Here is a 20,369-nt window from a genome sequence, read left to right on the forward strand (position 1 = left end):
TGCCCTTAACAAAATCAACCTGTGTTGGGTCCAGTGTCTGGAGGTTTACTGCATCATTATTGATCATTTCTGTAATTCTTTCCATGGCTTTGCATAAAAGACTAGTGAGACTTGTGGGCCTGTAGTTTCCAGGGTATGTAGATGGCCCTCCTTTGTGTAGAGGTTTAACTATTGCTCTTCTCCATGAGGCACAAAGCCTGTTTGGAGGCTACAGTTAAACAGCAATTCCTGAAGGCCTGATAGGTCATGTTTCATTCTGTTCTGGGATATTATTTTGGCTCATTGATTGTGTTCTTGGCCTTAGAAAAAGCAGAATGTATAGTATTTTAACACCTCAGGCAGTCGTATGCTGATAATCAGCCACTCATCCAGATTTCACATTTTGTTAGATGTGTAGTCACAACTAAGGTAAGTACAGTCTGGGCAAAGAAACGAAAGTTTTTATCTTAAATGTGACATTATGACAAGATGTTTGGGCTTTCTGTATATTTTCACTGTGATATGTAGTTTAACAGTGCCTCACTATCAAACGATGGCATACAAACCCAGACCAAAGGGTTGACTGTCTTACAGTTCTTGGGCATGTGGAAATGTATCTTGCATACCTACTAGCCATATGATGGCTGTAATATAGGAATCTGTGTTTTCATATACATTAATTTTACATAACTGCATAATGTATTCACTATTGGTTTGATTTCTGTTGCTCTTCTGCCAATGGTTGCACATGTATTTTAGGTTTTATTTAAAATATGTCCACTACCACATTCCTGATGTTTAAAAACGCAATTATTTGGTAGGTTTTGCATCAAAGTACCTGTAGCAGATGAACGTGTGAGCCACATATTCATGGAAAAAAAATGCCGTGAGCATAGTTTGAGTTTTTTTCTAATGTTCATACTCCTGTTATGTTGCTACTTGGTTGGTGATGCAGTGCATTCCATCACAATGTCTTTGTGAATGCTTCATGTACATTTTGCTGCTGAGGTGCAAATCCTTTATAAAACTTTGCAATGAAAGTATAGCCGTTAGGTGGGGCAACAAAGGTAGGTGGGGCAACAAAGGTAGCTTGTTGAAGTATAGTCCCTACATTTTTAAAATTTAATAAGGGTACAGGGTCTGAAATTTCTGACAAGTCTAGAAGTATAACCCAGTAAATTCAAGCTGTAAGCTGATAAAGCTCTGAAAGCCATGGTTTGATGCCCACAGTTATTGGTTGTGTACGTGTATCTCCGGATGTCACTGCAAAAGATTATGCTGCCATGTTGCTGCTTAAAAATGTGCACTTTGCCTTGTGGGTATTGTTTGGATATAAATGAATGAATGTTAGCTTATGGACTGGACCCACTATATCTGCTTGAAACTAAAGAGCTCTAAATTGCATTACCCTGCTGCAGCTGCATAAAAGCATCCTCTGTTACATGAACAAAAATATTTGTCTGTAGCTGAGCTGCTTTTGGACAGCCACGGAAAGTAAAACTCCACACACATGATCTTTTCTGTGGGGTGTGGGGGCAAGGCTCCCCATGCACCACTCGTACATTTATATTCTCAACCTAATGTTACTGTAACTTGGATAGTTTTTTAAATTGCCTTACTATTTCCATGATATGCTGCTCTCTTGGGACCCAGTTAAATCCCTACATATCGAGCCCAGACCTTCTGTATGGAGTAAAAGCAAATAAGGGCAACTAGACTCTCCATCAGTAATGCTTGAGCAGCTGTAATATGATTACTACAAGCCTCATAGTTATGATTAGTATAAGCCTCATGGTTTTGGCATTTGGTTTGTTTTTCATTAAGCTTTCAGAAAACTCAGCTGTGAGATGTAGAGTAATTTCTTCTAAAGATGAAATGTTTGTCAGCAAGACTAAACATTGAAAGCAATGTTATCTTTGAGTATACCATAAGTTTCATCTTCCTTACAAGAACTACTCCTTGGTTTATAGTTTTGGACATACTTCCAATAAGTTGCCTTTTCTAGACATAAAAAAATAATCAAATGAAATGCGTGACAAGTGACTTGTGCTCAAATCTTTTATATAAACGTCTGAAATGCATCATTCCAGTTTGCTTACTGAAGCTAATCTGTCCATGGATGTACGGGCAGAATTGATTGGTGGATGAGTATATCAGAAAAAGAAACGTTTTTAAGCCATGAGTTTGTCAAAAGTATCTGGAAATATTTTTTGAATTCCCATTTGCTTATTGAAACCATGGCAATAGCCTAAATTATCTGTATAAGGTATTCATTCTTGTTGTATTCATAAGATGAAACTGGGAAGCTTGGAAATTTTGACAGGTCAGGAAGAAGACTGACAATCGCTTCAATTGGAGCACATAATCTGCTACTTGATTCGAGGGGGCTTAAAGTAGGAAGTAAGAACTATTACCTTTTGATAGGTGGAAAGAATGCTGGTTTTCGCATCTAGGATTGGATGGAGGGAAAGTGGATAAGGGACATTGTTTTTATTGGATTTTTCAATTTCAAGTGAAATGCATCCTTTGGATTGGATTTCTTCTGATTTTGATAATTTTTTTTCCTTTTTTTTTTTTTAAAAAGGACCTCGGGACCAGTATTCTTAGGATCTGAAGAAGGCTTTAAGCTGAAAGCGCTTGTCCGGTACTTGAGAATTTGAGTCTCTCTGGTGGTTTGCCCGTATTTTATTCGAGAATTAAATTATAACTGTTAACATTTTTAGTTGTAAGGATTGTGACTGGCTTTTCTTGGAGAGTAAAGATGGGAGCCACATGTTGAGATGGAGATGTTCTGAATGTGCCAGTTGATTCTTTTGTGATGCACTCATTTGGGTGGAATTTTTTTGACTGTGCATAAATGATTTGCTAGTTTTTCCTTACCCATTTGTAAGTACATTTTGGGCAACTTTTGGGCTAATTCTGTAAGAAATCTTTAACTACAGGAGTCTGCTCTGATTTATGTGTCCACTTCAGTTTGAATCGTTAATACATTGCAAGAAAAAGTATTGGGTCAGAAGTGGATTCTTTGGTATCTGAATATATTTCTTTTCTCTCTATCAGTGACCTAGATGGATAGACAGTTCTACATGCCAGGTAACGCCAAGTTGCATTTTTGATGTCCTTGACGGTGCAGGCTGAGAGCTTGGGCATATCATGGGGGTAGAATGGTGGTGCATATGCTGGTGGCACACTTGTGCAGGTTGATTTTCTTGGAGCCCGGGAAACTGCACAGTGCTACTTGTAGATGGCCTTGGTAATGTCAGACCCATGGAGAAGCTAGGGAGACATCCTTTGGACATGTAACCCACATGATGGTATTGGGTTTATGCTGGAATTGGGAAAGGGGGGGGGATAGTCCCTCAGTGGCAGTATACAGCTGCCATGGGATTCCTCCATCTCCCCACCAGCCCTGAGCAATGGCGTAAGTTAGTCCAGGGGAGGCTTTGAGGGTTTGGTAGACCCTCTGGATCAGGAGAGTTATTGAGGTCAGCAGTGAGGGAGCCAAAAATTGGACCGGGAAGGTGGTCTTAATTTTTTTTAGTGCCCTCTTAGCCTGCAGACCTGGAAGCCCTCTAAGGACAGTGGTGTCAAATTAAATGTACTGTATAGAAGATGCACCCCTCCAGTCAGACACCGTTGAAAGGGATCTGTGTGCTGGTGATGTATATCATTTGACAATCATGTTTCTATATTAGTTGGGAAGTCCTTTTATCTGGTCTGTATGAAATCTTAATTATCTTATCAGACCCATTATTGAATATAATTCTCCTTTTGGCATGTATTTAAACATCGCACAATGTGAGACAACAGAGATTCATAACTAAAGATCAGTGGCCTCAAAATCTTTATCAGGAGAGACTGACATCCCTTTCTCTGTAGCCTTACAGATTTGTCCATAGAGCTCTAATTCTAGCTGTTAATGCCATGAAAGATCCCACCCAATTTGATTTCCTATTTCTTTGCAGAACTAATGGTACATAAAGTACTCTAAAGGAATTAAACCATCAGCAGAAATAAGACCTGTTGGGTTGATAGATTTATATCCCAATGTATCCCTCACCTTTGTAACAAATTTTCACTAAGATTTAAGGATAGTAGCACCTTTGCCACCTTCAAGGTAATCCTAGATAATTGGATGGCAGCCTTAAATTCTCTGTCTAGCTTGTCTTGCCCTTCTTGATGGGGCTTTTTTGCTAGTCCTAATGATCTGCAGACTGGCTACCTACTACTTGGCTATGAACCATCAGCCCGCCTGTGACCAGTTGGTCCATTCATTTCCTCTAATGTGAGATTACTGGCCATTCATTTCCTCTAAAGTGAGATTACTGGTCACTCATTCCTCTAGCAAGTGGAGAGCTGGCTGTCATAGGCCATCACCTAGGCAGCCATGTGTATTTTTGTTGGGCTCCAATCCCCATTGTGGCTAATGGGTGCAGCTTTTGCCCTTTACTGATTATGCTAATGAGGTTGTAAATACTTTTTAATTTTGAGTCCCTCTAACATGTTATGGTACATAAGCAGCTTAATACTACTTTGCAGCCAACTAACAATAAGATACATTTTTGGTGAGGTTAAGAAATTGCCAAGAGTTTTTTTGAGCAAACCTTGGTCACACAACTCTGCTTGCTGTAGCATATTTTTACTTGCAGATTTGCCCACAAATAAAGTGAGCCACCCTGGCTTCACTCCTACTCCTATAAGGATCCCTGAGGCTGTAGCCATACATGGTAATGTATTAGTAGATTCTGTAGTTAGGCACACTGATGCTCTACTCACCAGGCTGTGCAGGGATAAGGTCACAGTTCTTTCCTTGATAAGGGTTCTGTCACATTCCAAATCCTGGTTGATTACCTTCACCTCAAGGATGAGTTACAGGTTCATGGTTTTGTCAGGCTGAATCATTTTGGATATACTAGCCTAGATGAACTATTAACTGCATGCATCTGAAGCAAGAAAGGTACTTCTCTTGAACAATGTCTTCCTTTCTTCACCTCCCCTTCTCTATCTAAGGTTTCCTGTAATGCCTTTATTAGGTTCATTTGTTAGCTGTTCCAACCTATCAAATTTTAATCTGGTCTACATTAAGGTGGTTCTGCTCAGTGCCAAACAAGTGATAAATTGCCTGGTTTTGGGGGCCTCCACACGTTGTGCCATATTCATAAGTTTTTAAAGAAATTGTGTTCTGATGACACTCCTATAAAAGGGTACAGCACCTTTCCCTCATGACTATATAGGAGCAGTGGGGAATCTCTCTATCCCCTCAAATACTACCTCACATCAGATACTTTGATTCTGAATTCAAGCTGCTTGGAGTCTTTTTGGTTGTTTTGATAAGTCAGTTGCCACATTATTGCCAATTATAGACCCCCTGAGGACCACAGTAGGTAGCTTGACAAGTTTGATTCCTGGTATATTAATGCCCGTATCCTAACTCTAGGTTTCCCACCAAGCCAGCCAGTAGTGAACAGAGTCCAGTACCAGACTAAATGGCACACTAAACCTGCCAGACATGTGGGGGGTTGAAGTATCCTGTCCCTCCCTGGGAGTGGCTGTGACTTGCAGCACCTCGCACTCCAAACCCTTGCCCCCTTCCTAGGAGGAAGTCTTCCGTGGGTTATGTAAGAAGGAAGGACTATTACCGAAGACAAAATAACATCCTTCACATCTTTAAAGGTATGCCTTGCAGTTTTGGAGGACATCCCTTCTCGGGTATCCTTCCCCAACACCAAATCGACAAGACAAACTAATGCATCCTCTCTTAAAAGACCTGTTACTTCAAAGGTCCATTCAGGTAGTACCCATGGAAGACCTAGGAAGAGGCTTCTACTGGGATTCAGGCACCTAGGCATTAAGACCTTTCCCTATGTATGGTACATTTGGTTGGGGACGTATGGCTGAAGTGACAGCTGCAAAGAAGTATGGCTGTTGTGAATTCCCTGTGGGCGAAGGCAAGAATGCAGTGCCATGCCCACCACTTCAGTAACCAAATGCACAGGGGGAAATAATGTCCATGGATTCCAAGGGCAGATATGAGATGACAGGCAGTATGACCAGCATCAGCAGAAGGCTGGCCAGTGACACAAATGCAGTATACAATGGACAGTGCTTCTTTAATTGGTCTGTGGAGCACTTCCTCCTCCAGTCTCCAGGGACCATTACCTAAAATGCATACTAAAGTACAAATGTGACTACAGTAGCATGCAAGGTTTCCTTGTTGCTTGTAGCACACTTCTACATGTTGTAGTTGTGCAAGGATGTACTGTACACTGTGCATAATGCTCATTACTTCTGCCCCCATGAACTTTGCTATTAAAGCTGTGAGCATGGCATTCTGTGCTGCTTTGCCCACAGGGAATTCACAACAGCCACATTTCTCTGCCACTGAATGTCAATTCATCCATGTGTCCCCAACCAAATGTACCACGGGGAAGGCACTTGGAGACCTGCACTAGATTTGTTAAAGCTAAATAAGTTTCTAGTAGTACCAACGTTTGAAATGTTGACACTTCAAAAGCTGTTACCACTCCTCCTCCTGGGGGCATGGATAATGACTGGTTCTGAAGGAGATCTGCCGTCCTGTTACTATTTTACAGGAACCACATGAGGTTCCTGCATTTCTTGGCAGGGGAATCCCATTACTATTTCTCTCCCGTACCCTTTAGCTTGTCTACACTGCTCCCACAGTTCTCACTAAACCTCTGGTATCAGTTATTGTCATTTGCAGGACTCTAGTACACCTGTCCTTACCTAAATGATTATCCAGGCCCAGTCCCCAGCAGAACTCCTGCTAGCTGTGCAAATTTACAATGGATTTCTTGCAAATGATGGGCCTAGACCTCATCTGTAAGTCTTACCTGTCCCTCAGTACAAGGACTGCCTTCTGGGTCTTGGATTCTGTCCAGCAAAGGACCACTTTTTCCAAGGACAAGATTACATTCCTTTCCCAGCACTTGAGGAACCTACAATGCAAAAAGGCCATTCACGCAAGATAGTATGAGGACCCTAGGTTACACTGCTGCTTGAATTTTAATGATTCCCTTAACAAAACTGCACATGGGGAAGCAGTTGTGGTTTCAAGGAACTGCTGGCTTCAACATCAGTACTCCGTGGGTACTCCTATTCCATTGCTTCCCTGCTTTAAAAGTAACTGATTATGTAGAATAGCATCAGGGGAAAACCCAGTGGCTCCATTCTTATTACCGCAGGCAATCCAGACCGCTCACACTTGCCCTAGGAAGCTCACCTGAGTGAATTTAATGTTCAAGAAATCTGGGACAGGCAGCAGGTTAGTTGACCTATCAACCTTAAAAGATATGGCAGTAATCTGGGCAGTAACAGCCTCAAGAAAAGCTAAGCTCCCAAACCCTGTCTGTGTGGCATAAGGTGTGCATGAAGTGAGCTTAGCGAGGCCATATAATGAAGAGGTTCAAGTCCAGTTTATAGATGTATTTGGTGTTGGCCTAATTACATTTGCCTTGTGGACAAATACAAGGTTGGATTCACACTTTAACTAGCTTGGCTTAAAATGGTTCACAAGGGCAGCTAGCCTAGTACTTACCTGTGAATGGACAACACCATAGTGATGATACATAAGTGGTGGTGGTGCAGTACCCACTCTTGCCCTTTGTGCAGGCTAGCTGTCGAACTATGGCATGTGGACAGACCTGATAGAAACCACCCTCATAACCTCTCGTATAACAGATTAGGACAGCCAGAATAAAACAGGAACAAGTCAGACACTGGCAACTACACTCTCTTTAATAAATTGAAGCGCTTTTCGTCTGCTACAAAGCAGACTTCTTCAGAATACATTAAAAATGAACACCAGCTCCTTTTAAATGGCTCAAACACCATAAAAAAGGCGGGAAGGTTAATCCATCAATAAAGTTACCATAACTGCTTAAAGGGAAACAATACAGATCACAAAAAATAATGTATGTGGCCAAGCATCCGTCCTTAAACAGCCAAATCATACACAAGACATTTTAAAACTGTGGACAACTTGTACATCAAAGAGTAAAAAATGAATAAGTACATAAAATAATAACATTGCTCATTTTTTTCGAAGATAAACCTACGTTAACTAAACGTACTACTATTACTTTCCTACATAGATTCTCTCTAAGCTCTTAAGCTTTAACAAACTACTTATAGAAATTGCCTCATTCAAACCAGGTACATTGCAAGCATCTAGTCTAATTTGCCATTATAATTCTAACTCCTCCAGTTTAAATGTGACTGGACCACCTCGGAACCTCTGAAAAATGCTATCAATAACCATAAATTTAAAATGGTGATTATTAAACATAGTAGTAGAATAACAATGGAGCAAAACAGGTAGTCGCAATTAAAGTCTCCAGATATCCAACAGCCAAATGTCCAGAACAATCACAAAAATAAGGCAAAAACCTTATTTAAAAACGTTTTAATTCAATGAGCACTTTCGCTGAATAGCTTCATCAGATCAGATCTGATGAAGCTATTCAGCGAAAGCGCTTATTGAATTAAAACGTTTTTAAATAAGGTTTTTGCCTTATTTTTGTGATTGCTCTGGACATTTGGCTGTTGGATATCTGGAGACTTTACTTTAATTGCGACTACCTGTTTTGCTCCATTGTTGTTCTACTACTTTGACTTTTTATTTGTTTTTGCAACGGAGCATTCATTCATTTGGTTGGTAGCACATCTCATTTTTATTCTGATTACTAAACATAGAAATGTGCTTGGCTAAAGCATTGTCTGCTTTCTTGGGGCTTGTAGCATAAATGTGCTCATAGGATTCTATCACGAAGCCTACGCTCCGTTTTACCGACTTAGAACGCAGGACAACACACATTTAGCCAAATACACTTTCTTTTGAATTACAATTAAACTTCCCCTGTAGTCTGTATTTACAATTGTTAACAGTAAAAAGACTAGTTACATCTATATGTTTGCACATATTACAAGACTCGCATTTTATCATGCCTGGTATTTTAACCATTCAAACTATTATTCTCTAACATTTCCTTCAAATTCCTACCACGTTTGAAAACAATTTTTGGGAACTCACCAAATTTATTCATTAAATTTTGATTAGATCTAAACAGTCCCGAATTTTTCTTAATAGTAATACAGGAACTGCTCTGCATACAAAATGTAATAACTACTACCCACGTTATCAAAGCCTGAATCAACAGACTGCGCTACTATTGAAGGACTGTCCGACCTTCCAAGAATTGGGTTATCTTCTAATAAAACACTTCTTCCAGCCAATATTGGTACATATACATGGTTAACTCTTTTCATTCTGACATCCTCTACTAAGTCAGAGTAGGACAACCAGCTAGCACAGTGAGTAGGACCCTCTTAGACCCCAACAAATTGATGGTAAAAAAGGAGTTTTTGTGGTCCTGGCACATGCACACTGCGACAGACGAAAATAGCAACTAAGGAAGTTGTGATAAAGAACCTAGCAAACTGGGACGTGGAGAACGTGTATGCCTTTCCACCTATACCCCTAATACTTGGTATATTGCAAAAGGTGGTGTCAGGCCAATAATGGTTCTCATAACTACTTACTGGTCCAGACCGTACTAGTTCTCCTGGTACAGAACAAGGGTGAAACAGACTCCCTCTCCACACACATTTATTAAAGCAGAAAAGGTCTGACCCCCACCCCTTCTGAGAACAGTTAAGCTGGCTGCTCAGAGGATTGTATTTTAATTCCAGCCAGTCCTTTTCACAAGATGTGCTGTTTATACTGAAAGAGGCTAGAAAAAAGTAAGTCATACTTGGCTAAGTGGAAAATATTTTCAGTCTAGTCCAAGGAAAATAGTATTCTATTCACATGAGTTAACCTTGGCACAGGTATTAGAATACCTATTTTTGTTATGCAAGTAAAGGTTATCCTACTAGTGTTGGCATATGTGCAGTCTCTGCATGCCTGCAAAGTCCCTCCATTTTGTCTGTAAGTAAAGCAATTTTTAAAGAGTATTCCTTAACACCTCACAGAGAGGATTTTGATCTCCCCTGGGTTCTAAACTACTCTAAAACCGACTCCTTCAACCAGCTGTTTCTAACCCCTGTCCAACTTATAACTTGGAAAACAGGTATTTTTTGGCTCTCACTTCAGATTTCTGAGCTACAAGCCTTTGTCAAAAGAACCTGTATTACTACTTCATAGAGACAGTCACCCTCAGAACTAACCTTGACGTAGTGTGGGATGTTCATGAATTAAACTGTTCTGCCAGTCTTCCACCTCACGTACACTAAGGCAGAGTGTGTATCCTATACTGCATTGATATGCACAGACCATAAAACCAACTTCCTTAACATCGTGGGCCAGATCTTGGTGGCATTTGCTGAAGTAGGCTAGGGAGACCAGTAGACAAATGGACAATCTCTAAGTGGATTGCAGCCTGTATAAATATGTTCTATTCTTATGGAAAACTGGTCCCTGTTAGTCAGAGGGCGCTCTACTAGATCTATAGCTACTACCACAGTCTTTAGAAGGAATCCCTACTTTGGGTATGTTAGAGGCTGCCAACTGCTCATCTACCCAGACCTTCAACAAGCACTACTGTCCATTATTAGAGCCTGGTTCGCCTAGCCTACTTCATTTTCCCAAAGTATACTAAGCCGTGGTGGTGCAGCAGTAGCATTGTCGCCTCATAGCAAGAGGTTCTCACATTAGATTCTCTGCTGGAGCGCCTTCTGTGTGGAGTCTACATGTCCTCCCTGCAGTCGAGTGGCGTTCGAAAGACATGCCTGAATGGGCGTGCCTTCGTTGAAGGTTGGGCATAACGCTGGCACTGTAAAATCTACTGCCAATTATTAGCTGACCGAAGTTCCACTGTGGCAACCCCTAACCGAGAAAAGCCTTAAGAAAACTAACATCTATGCCACGCGGAGAAAGCTGAATACAATACATTTTATGTTCAGCTGTAACTACCCAGTGAGTGATTGTCTGTGGTCTTTTGCTCACCTTGTTAACATCCCACCTTTTGCCCAATGTGTATGCTATAAATTTGATCTGTGGATCTGCACATGCAGTGGGACATGTGCTGATCTAAGCTGTGCGAGCCACCATTAGTATGTCATACAGAACACTCCTCTCTTGGCTCCTCGGAGCCATTAAATTGGTTGCTGATTATGTGGGTTATAGCAGAGTCTTTAGTATGTTCTTATTTCAGGTATTCAAAACAGAGGAAGGAAATGTTTTGAAGTTATCTGAACTTGATTCTTTGTATAGAGAATTCAAGTTAATTGGTATGAGAAACTAGCAATATTTTGAAGTTAATGGATGACGTATGACTTGTAACAAAACAGGACTGAAAGACTGCAAGTTTTTCAGTTTTTCTTCAGTAGGTAACCTGGAAAGATCATAAATGCTTCAGATGACCAATTAGAGTTGGAGTAAGTTTTCTAACCTAGGATCTGCAATATGTCACGGTGGTAACTACAGCAGTCTGTGTGTTGCAGGCAGATGACAGTGAAGCACATTCAAGGTTTAAAGCTTAGAGCAGTACTTTGCTGAGAGTCTTGTATGCATATTTCAAGATCAGGGTTGCCCACTTCTACAACGGACCTAATGCCTTGGGTAGTCCCACCATCCTATTCTGAGCAAACAACTCTTACTAGGTCCATAGATTCTGTCAGATATTCATTAGTGGGAGATGTGCCCCAAAACCAGGGGGGGTGCTGTCGAGCCTCTACACACCTCTCCTTCCCCAGATGGCTTCTTCAGCCACTTAAGCTGCTATCCAAACCTGTGTTGACTGGTCACATAGTCAGGGGTGTATCCCTTTCTGCCACAAAATCAGCCATGATGTATTTTCTGAAATGGTCTGCAATAAAATGCTACAAACTAGTCGTATCCTTATTAATGCAATTAAATTCTATGCACACCTTTTTATGGCTTCTCAGTATCTAACTTAATATTGCAATAAGTAAACCCAGAGTTGGGGGATGGGTTGAGGGCAAGTCTTTGTAAAAAGAGAAAGTGACTGTAGGGTGTAGCTCGCTTGTCAGGTTGCTGTCTGGGCCATTTATGCATAAAGAACAAGTGATGGAGTATCACATCTGACAAAGTAAAACCTAAAAAAGCTAGAAAGTCAGCATTTTAAAGTTCTCTTAAGGGAATGCAAATAATTGCCGACTTTACGCCCCTCTGAATACTCAACTTGTCACGTGCCATTGCAGATCTTGGGTGAAGAATACTATCCGTGGGTAGGGAGCAACTGAGTGTTAAGACCAAAATCTGGCACTAGGAACCCTCGCCGGTAATCCTGACTTGCACTTTAGAGCAGTTGCATACAGATAAAGAAACTTCAGGCCTACCACTCAGCTAGATGGACTGCAGTGCTTGAAAGTGACTTTTCATGGGGATTGGTGGGATTGTATGTGCTGGATCAGGCCTCTTATTTATAGCACTATCAAAGGTTGGAGGAAAGCTGAGCATGTCTTGAACACTTCCACCCAGAGGGAAGTCTGTCACAAAGGGCCCTTTGGTCCAGTTTGAAAGCTTATTTATGATTCATAATTGCTTGAACTTGTACCTATCCTGTGCCTCATCATTTGAGGGTTTGCATTTGTTTAAGCTCTGCACTGCAGCACTGAGCTGAGGCAAACTTACTGGTGCCAAAAAGTCTGCTCTTCAGTTTTCCCTTGGATCTTGCTAGTTCTTTCTCTCTTGCACCTCAAATAGCGTAATCACTTATCACTTCAACAGGTTTTTGTAGCACACCTAAGTGCCATCAGCAGTAGTCATTCTTCATGGAAATAGCCCCAGTACTTGGTTATGACCACCCCTCCTGGCATGATTAAAGGGCAGTTCCTCATGTTTCACTGTTGCAGTCCTCACATTTAGGTTATCCTGCCAGGGGTAGCCCTCAGTCGGCCCAAATACCAGAGGCTTAGTATTTCTGTGTCTGTTGCTGTCGCTCCAGGACTGACATCAGGTCGTCAGTGGTATAAAATCAGGCAGCAGACACCATTACACCAGTCTTTTTTTGCCGAGGAGCCTGAAGCAGAAGCAGTTCGTACGGGTGCCGGTCGGTCGCTATCTGAGTTTTTCATTTCTGAATTTAAGTTGGAAGTCTTCTAAAGCCAAGTATCCCTTGGGGATCCTTTTCTCTAGCTTTAACTGATAACAATTGTCTCGCCTGTGGAAAGCAAATACCACACAGAGACATCCATTACTGCGTCACCTGTTTAGGCCCAGACCACTACATCCCTCGCTGTCACTTTTGTGCTTTGTTCAACACCAGAACTGTATGTCGTTGGGCCCTTATTGTAGCTACATATTTTCTCAGTCCTCTTTCTGATATGGCTTTGGTATGCCATCCGACTACCAATCTTCTGAAAAAACATAAGGATAAAGACAGACCGCACAGGTCCAAAACTGCTGACTATGCTTCCGTTAAGCTAGCCGTCAGTTCTCCAGTCCTCAGTGAGGCACTTTCGCAGCCCGTAATGCCCACTTCTGTGGATTCGCAGGCTGCTACAGAGACCCTTTCGGAGTCTGATGTGCCGTGAGACTCTTATTCAACTAAGGATCCTGTGGATGTCTGTAGTTTGGATGGGACCGGAGCCGCTGACCAGGCACTGGCTTCTGAGGAAGTACTTTGTACTACTGATACTTGACAGACTTCTTTTGCATCTTCAGTTCTTTCTAAAACTACTGCGTTTCTAAGGCCTAGGGTACAAACTATACCCCAGAACCCAACGACCCAAGCTCAGGCACTTGCTTTCTTGCCTCAATCTCAGCTGCTTAAAATGGCAGACCTTATTCTTATTGGGGGAAGCCAGGTTATCCCTTCCAAAAGAAAGACCTGTCCCCAGTAGTTTATCTGAGCAGGAGTCCCATGACTCTGATGCTTCTGAATATGACTACATACAACCCCTCCCTGCTTATGAGGATTCTGATGCAGAGGAATCCATTCCTTCTGTTTCTCCACCTGAGGATTTTTCATTTGGTGTAACCCTTCATTCCTTAAGGGAGCATTTCCAAGGGGAATGTTAGGACTATCCTCAGTCAAAAAAGAGACTCTGGGAATTCTTAGATTTACCACAGCACAGACCTTTATCCATTCCTCCTGTCCTGGATGTTGTAGATGATTTTATGGAATCCAGTTTGACTCTACCCTTCCTCCTGCTCCCAGGAGATTTGATTGGTACCACAGAGTCCCTGACTCTCTCAAATTCCATTTCAAAAATCCTACTGCTGACCCAGAGGTCATCTCTCAAGGACCTAAGGAAATTAAAGCCACCTCAGCTAAGAATCCCACTCCCTCAGACAGTGATGCCAGAGCTTTAGACAGGTGGGGTAAAAAAGTATACACCTCTGCTACTCTTGCTATTAGAGCACTAAAAAGTTTCACATGCTGAAATATCAGCAGCATACCATGGAACTTCTCAAACAAAAGATGTATTCCTTTCCTGCTTCTACAGAAAATAAAGAATTACAAGAGCTTATGCCTTCTGCAAGCCAAGTTACTAAGCACACCTTGCAATATGGCTTTGATGCCCTAGAAGCATCTTGCAGAGCAGCAGTCACTGGTTCTGTCCTTAGAAGGCATGCTTGGCTTAAGGAACAGACCATGTCAAATCAAAATTGTTGGACGCACCATTGAACAAAGACAATTTGTTTGGCACCAAGGCAGAAGAGATCTTAAAGATGAAGAAAATGCTAAATCTATGCAAGCAGACTTTTTATAGGGCCAGCCTCCAAGGTTCAGTAGACATTGCCCCTCCAAGCACTGGTCCTTTTCTGTCTCCTCCAGCTCAGCCCAGCCCAGACCCAGGGGAAGCAGACCCCCCCCCCCCAGACAGCAGCCCCAGGGAATGCAGAGATCTAAGCAATGGAGTTCCTTCTCTTCAAATACAGGGAGTGCTAAGCCACCCCTTATGGTAAGAACTCACAATGACTGTACATCTCCACCCCTTAGCTCTGCCCACTTGCTTGTGCTCCTAGGAGGAGAAAACTCCTTCCATGCAAACAACTGGGCCTCTATTACCAACAACCAATGGGTCCTCACTGTCCCAGGGATACAAATTTTATTTCCAGACTCTGCCAACCCCAAAAGGGTTCCTAGATCTTCCTCCAAACCAGTGGGCAGAAGGTAAAAAGCAAGTCCTTTCCCTGCTCTTCATGAGGGCAATACAGCATGTTCCTGCAGGCCAGATAAGCCAAGGTTTCTATTCCAGACTCTTCCTGGTACCCAGAAAAGAGGGCACCTGTCTCTCCCAATCCTCAGTTTATCCATTTTAAACACCTTCCTGGTGATACCAAAATTCAAAATGCTCACCCTCCAGCAGCTTCTTCCTATGCTTTCCAAGAATGCCTAGTTAGCCATCCCAGACCTAAACGAGACCTACCTACACATCCCAGTCAGAGAATCTTGCAGGTAATATCTTGTTTCAGGGCAGGATCTATGCACTTCCCTTTGGCTTAGACACTGCTCCCAGAGTTTTCACAAAATACCTGGCTCCAGCCATTGCTTTTTGCAGACAAAGAAAAATTCAAATTTACCCCTACTTAGACGATTGCCTGATTGAGGCAGACAGTCGGGGAAAAGCTGTTACCGCATCTGACCTTTGTAAAGGACCTACTGACCTCCCTGGGGTATACCATCAACGAAAATAAATCAAAACTAGTCCCCTCACAAAAAATTGTATTCCTGGGAGCAAGCCTGGACACAGCATCCCAGATGGCATTCCTTACTCCAGGAAAAACAAGCCTGCCTGACAGTCTACTTCTCTCAACTCACCACCAGAACCCAGTTATCTGCAAAGAAAATCCTGCAAGCTCTAGGGTTCATGGCCTCTTGCATTCTACTCATTCCATATGCCAGACTGCATATGAGGAAACTACAATGGTACCTAAAAAGCCTTTGGTGTCAACACTTGGAAACTATCATACCAATGATACCTTGTCTAAGGAAAGATTTTCTTTGGTGGGCAGCACCATGCAGCCACAAGAAGGGACTTCCCTTTTTTCAACCCCACGCTGTCCAGACCCTCACCACAGGCACATCAGACTATGCCTGGGGTGCACATCTGTATGGCAGGTGCATTCAGGGCCATTGGAGCCCAACAAATCAAATGCATCTGCACATCAAAAAGAGATGCTAGCTGTTCAGCACACCCTGACAGCTTTCAGATCCCCTACTCTCCAGGGCCCCTACTTATCAAAACAGACAACTATGTGGTACATCAACAAGCAGGGGGGAACCCACTCTGCAGGCTAGCCATGACCCTCTGGAATACAGCCTCAGCCATGCATATTCACCTGCAAGCTCAATTCCTGTCAGGCAAACAAATCTCTCTGGCAGACAATTAAGCAGAAATCTCTTGGACCCACACGAGTGGCAATTAAACCACAACACCTTCAGCCTTTTGACCCAGGAATGGGGTACCCCGAAGGTGGACCTATTTGCCTCCCCCTACAACCACCAGCTCAGCAGATTCTGCACCAGGAAACCTCGCAGCAAGGCCTGGAAAGTGGATGCCCTATCCTTCCAACCTCTGTGCTTTTCCCCCCTCTACCTCTTCTTGGAAGAGTATTACTCAATAAGGAAGGAAAGACTAAGGGCAATCATGATTGCTCCAGACTGGCGCTACCAACACTGGTACCCACTACTGCGCAGTCTTGTCACTATTGCCTCATGGCACCTCCCACAGATCCCAACTCTCCTGACTCAGCAGGAGGGACAGTTCTTGCATCTGCAGTTGCAAACCCTGAACCTTGCAGCCTGGCTTATTCTTTGACTTCTCCAGTGGCCTATTCTTTGACTTCTCCAGTGGCCAGCCTAAGCAAGCAGGTACTGGATGTCGTGCATGAAGCCAAATGACCCAGTACTAGAAAATCCTATGCTGATAAGTGGAAAAGGTATTGTTCCTGGATCCAGACTTAGAGCGGACCCAGCACAGCCCTCCTTACCTCTCATCCTTTATTACCTAGCAGACACACTCCACAGGGGCCTATCCTTATCTTCCATTAAGATCCATGCCTCTGCCATCTCTGCTCACTACAGCACTGAGTCACCTCTCTTCTCACATCCTCTCATCAAGCAGTTCCTGAGAGGAGCGAACAACTTAAGGCCAGCAAGAAGAGCCCCTACCCCTGCTTGGGACCTTAACTTTGTGTTGGAAAAGCTCACGCTACCCCCCTTTGAGCCTGCAGCATCAGCAGAGTTAAAATTCCTTTATTGGAAAACAGCCTTGCTTCTGGCCATCACTTCAGCCAGAAGAGTGTCTGAGCTACAAGCACTTATGGCTGTGGAACCCTTCATTATTTTTCATGCTGACATGGTCTCCCTCAAGACTAACCCAACTTTCATGCCTAAAGTGGTGTCCAGTATGGCTCTCAACCAATCTATCCATTTGCCCAACCTTTTCCCTAATCCTCAAAATAAGGGAGAAGTATCCTGCACTCTTTAGATGTGCACAGACTGCTCAGATTCTACCTTGATAGGACTAAGCCCTTCAGGACGTCTGACCAGTTACTAGTCAGCTTTGCACTAGGGGCAGAGGGCAAGGCTAAATCAAAGCAAACCATCTCCAAATGGATAGCACACTGTATCCATTTCTGTTACAAACACCATGGGAAACTACCTCCTCAGGGGGTCAGAACACATTCTACTAGGGCAACTTCAACTTTTACAGCCTTTCTCAGAGGAGTCCCTACTAGAGACATTTAGTTCTGTTCATTTATTACCACCTGCCTACCTTTTCCAAATCCAGGGCGGGCTTTTGCAACTGCTGTCCTGCAGGGCATACTAGCTAGCCCCAACTCTCTTTGACTGCCTCCACCCATTTTTCATCTTTGGGAATCAATCCAAGTGTGATGACTGCAACAGTGAAACGCACAGAACATAGTACAGGTGTGTACACTTACCATAAATGTAGATGTTCGAGTGTATTCACTGTTGTAGTCCTGGATGTTCATCGTGCATACAGCTGCAGTAATCACATATGGGTTCTCTGCCGTCAGGCGGTCCCTCGGTTGGCCGAATTCCAAAGTCTTGGTCCGGCATCGGTTGTTGTCGCTTCTTTCCTGACGTCAGTGCAACAGGGGTATATAGGACACAGCCGACGCCATATTCTTCAGTCTTTTGCTGCGCGGTGCCCGAAGCAGTTCTCAAGTGCCAGTCGGCCAGCTCCTGAATTTATGAAAAATTGGAAACCGAAGTCGTCTTTAAAGCTAAGTACCCCGTTGGGGAAACTTTTCTTGCCTCTGACCGATGTCAGACAAAGTTAACAATTGTATTTCTTGTGGGAAGCAAATACCGCATAAGGATTTCCATTCCCTCTGCATACCTTGTTTAGGCCCAGACCACGATGTCTCGGGCTGTCACTTTTGTGCTTCTTTCAATAAACGTACTATTAAGCGTCGGGTGGAGTTTGCCCAACATTATTTTGGTAAAGCCTTTGATTATAAACTGTCGTCGGAGACGCCGACTACCATTTTGTCCAAAAACGCAAGGACTGACACGCGAGGTCCGTGGTCTCCACCGACACCACGCCAAAACTGACTGCACGTGGTCCGGTTCTCAGCGAGACGCCTTTGCAGTCCCTGACTACTGATTACACTTCTTTGGCAGTGTCTTCTGTACCCAAGACCGCAGGTGCCTCTGCCCTTACTCAGACTACAACCACCGAAGCCACTAAGTGTTGAGTCTCCTAATGTGGACAGGTCTTCTTCCTCCCAGGGTGTCTTTAGGCCCTCATCTTCCTTTACCATTAAGGCCTTTAAGTCCAAATCAGCCATGCATCCCAAGAGGCCTGTTGCTCAGGGCCCATCCCCAGGCCCCATGCCTAAAAAGCAGATGCTTAAAATGGCTGAGGATTTGATTACCCTGATCAGGGGTTCCCAACCCCCTCCAGACAAGAGACCCAGAGTGGAGGAAGGTTCTCCCTCTTCTGAACAGGGCTCCATTTTCTCGGAACATTCTGATGTAGAGGAGCACTCGTACTCCCCTTATGAAGATTCGGATGCAGAACAGTCCATTCCTTCTGCATCTCCTCCAGAGGATTTCTCTTTTGGGGAAACCTTGCACACCTTGAGGGAGCACTTCCATTGGGAAGGCCAAGACTTTTCTGATTCCAAGAAAAGGCTTAGGGAATTTCTTTTGTTACCTCAATGCAGACCGCTGGCTATACCTCCTGTCTTGGACATACTTGATGTTTACTCTGAGGCTTATCTTAGTCCGGATTCCCTGCCCTCCTGCTCCAGTCAAACCTGATAGGTACTACAGAGTTCCTGTCTCTCGCCAATTTCTTTTCAAAAGCCATAATGCTGACCCTGAAACCATTTCTCAAGGCCCCAAGGGAATGAAGGCCTCTACTGCCAAGAATCCACTACCTTCCGAAAGAGTCTAGATCCTTAGAAAGGTGGGGGGAAAAGGTATACACCTCGACCACCCTAGCCATGAGGGCCTTAAATTGTCAGTTCCATATGCTTAAATACCAGCAGTTTCTGTTATCTCAATTAAGAAATAAAATGTCTCAACCTGAACAACCAGATTTGAAGGAATTGCAGGATATGATGCATAGTGCAGAACAAGGGGGTAAACACACCTTACAATGTGGCTATGATGCCTTAGAGGCCTCAAGTAGGGCTGCTGTTACAGGATCAGTCATTCGTAGACATGCTTGGCTTGGGGAACAAAGCTTGCCTGATCATGTTAAAGCTAAACTACTAGATGCTCCTTTACAAAAGGATGTACTATTTGGTACTAATGCTGAGGAGATACTATGTAAAATGGAAGAAAAAGCTAAATCTATGCAAACTGTCAAGGCTTTTCTACAGGTACAACCACCTCGTTTTAGCAGAAATTGGCCTTCTAAAAACTGGTCCTTTCCAGCCACGGACAAGCCCCAAAGAGGTAGATACAGGCGCACAAGGGGCAGAGGACAATCTCAAGGATCATATAGAGGCAGACAATGGCAAACTCCAGCACCAAGAGGTGGCGAAGACAGTGCACAATACAGAAAACAAACCCAATGACTTCCTCCTTTTCATGCCAAGCAAGTCTCAGCTGGCAGCTCCCTTGGGAGGAAAGCTGGCATTTACAAGAAATTGGCATATCACAACAGACAAATTTATCCTGGACATTATAAACAGAGGCTACAGATTTCATTTTCACACTCTTCCAAAAATGAGAGGCATGCCAAACCTGCCACACAATCAAAGGGCAGAGGCACAAATACAAATTTCAAAACTCATGGACATGAAAGCTATTCAAGAGGTACCTACTCACGAACAAGGTCAAGGTTTTTATTCCAGACTATTTCTGGTACCAAGGAAAGGAACAGACTGGAGACCCATTTTGGACTTATCCATCCTAAATACATTTCTACTCGTACCAAAATTCAAGATGCTCACACTACAGCAGCTTCTTCCC

The sequence above is a fragment of the Protopterus annectens genome, chromosome 1.part1, assembly GCF_019279795.1.
Source record: "Protopterus annectens isolate FY-2018-M chromosome 1.part1, PAN1.0, whole genome shotgun sequence".
Classification (NCBI taxonomy): domain Eukaryota; kingdom Metazoa; phylum Chordata; order Ceratodontiformes; family Protopteridae; genus Protopterus; species Protopterus annectens.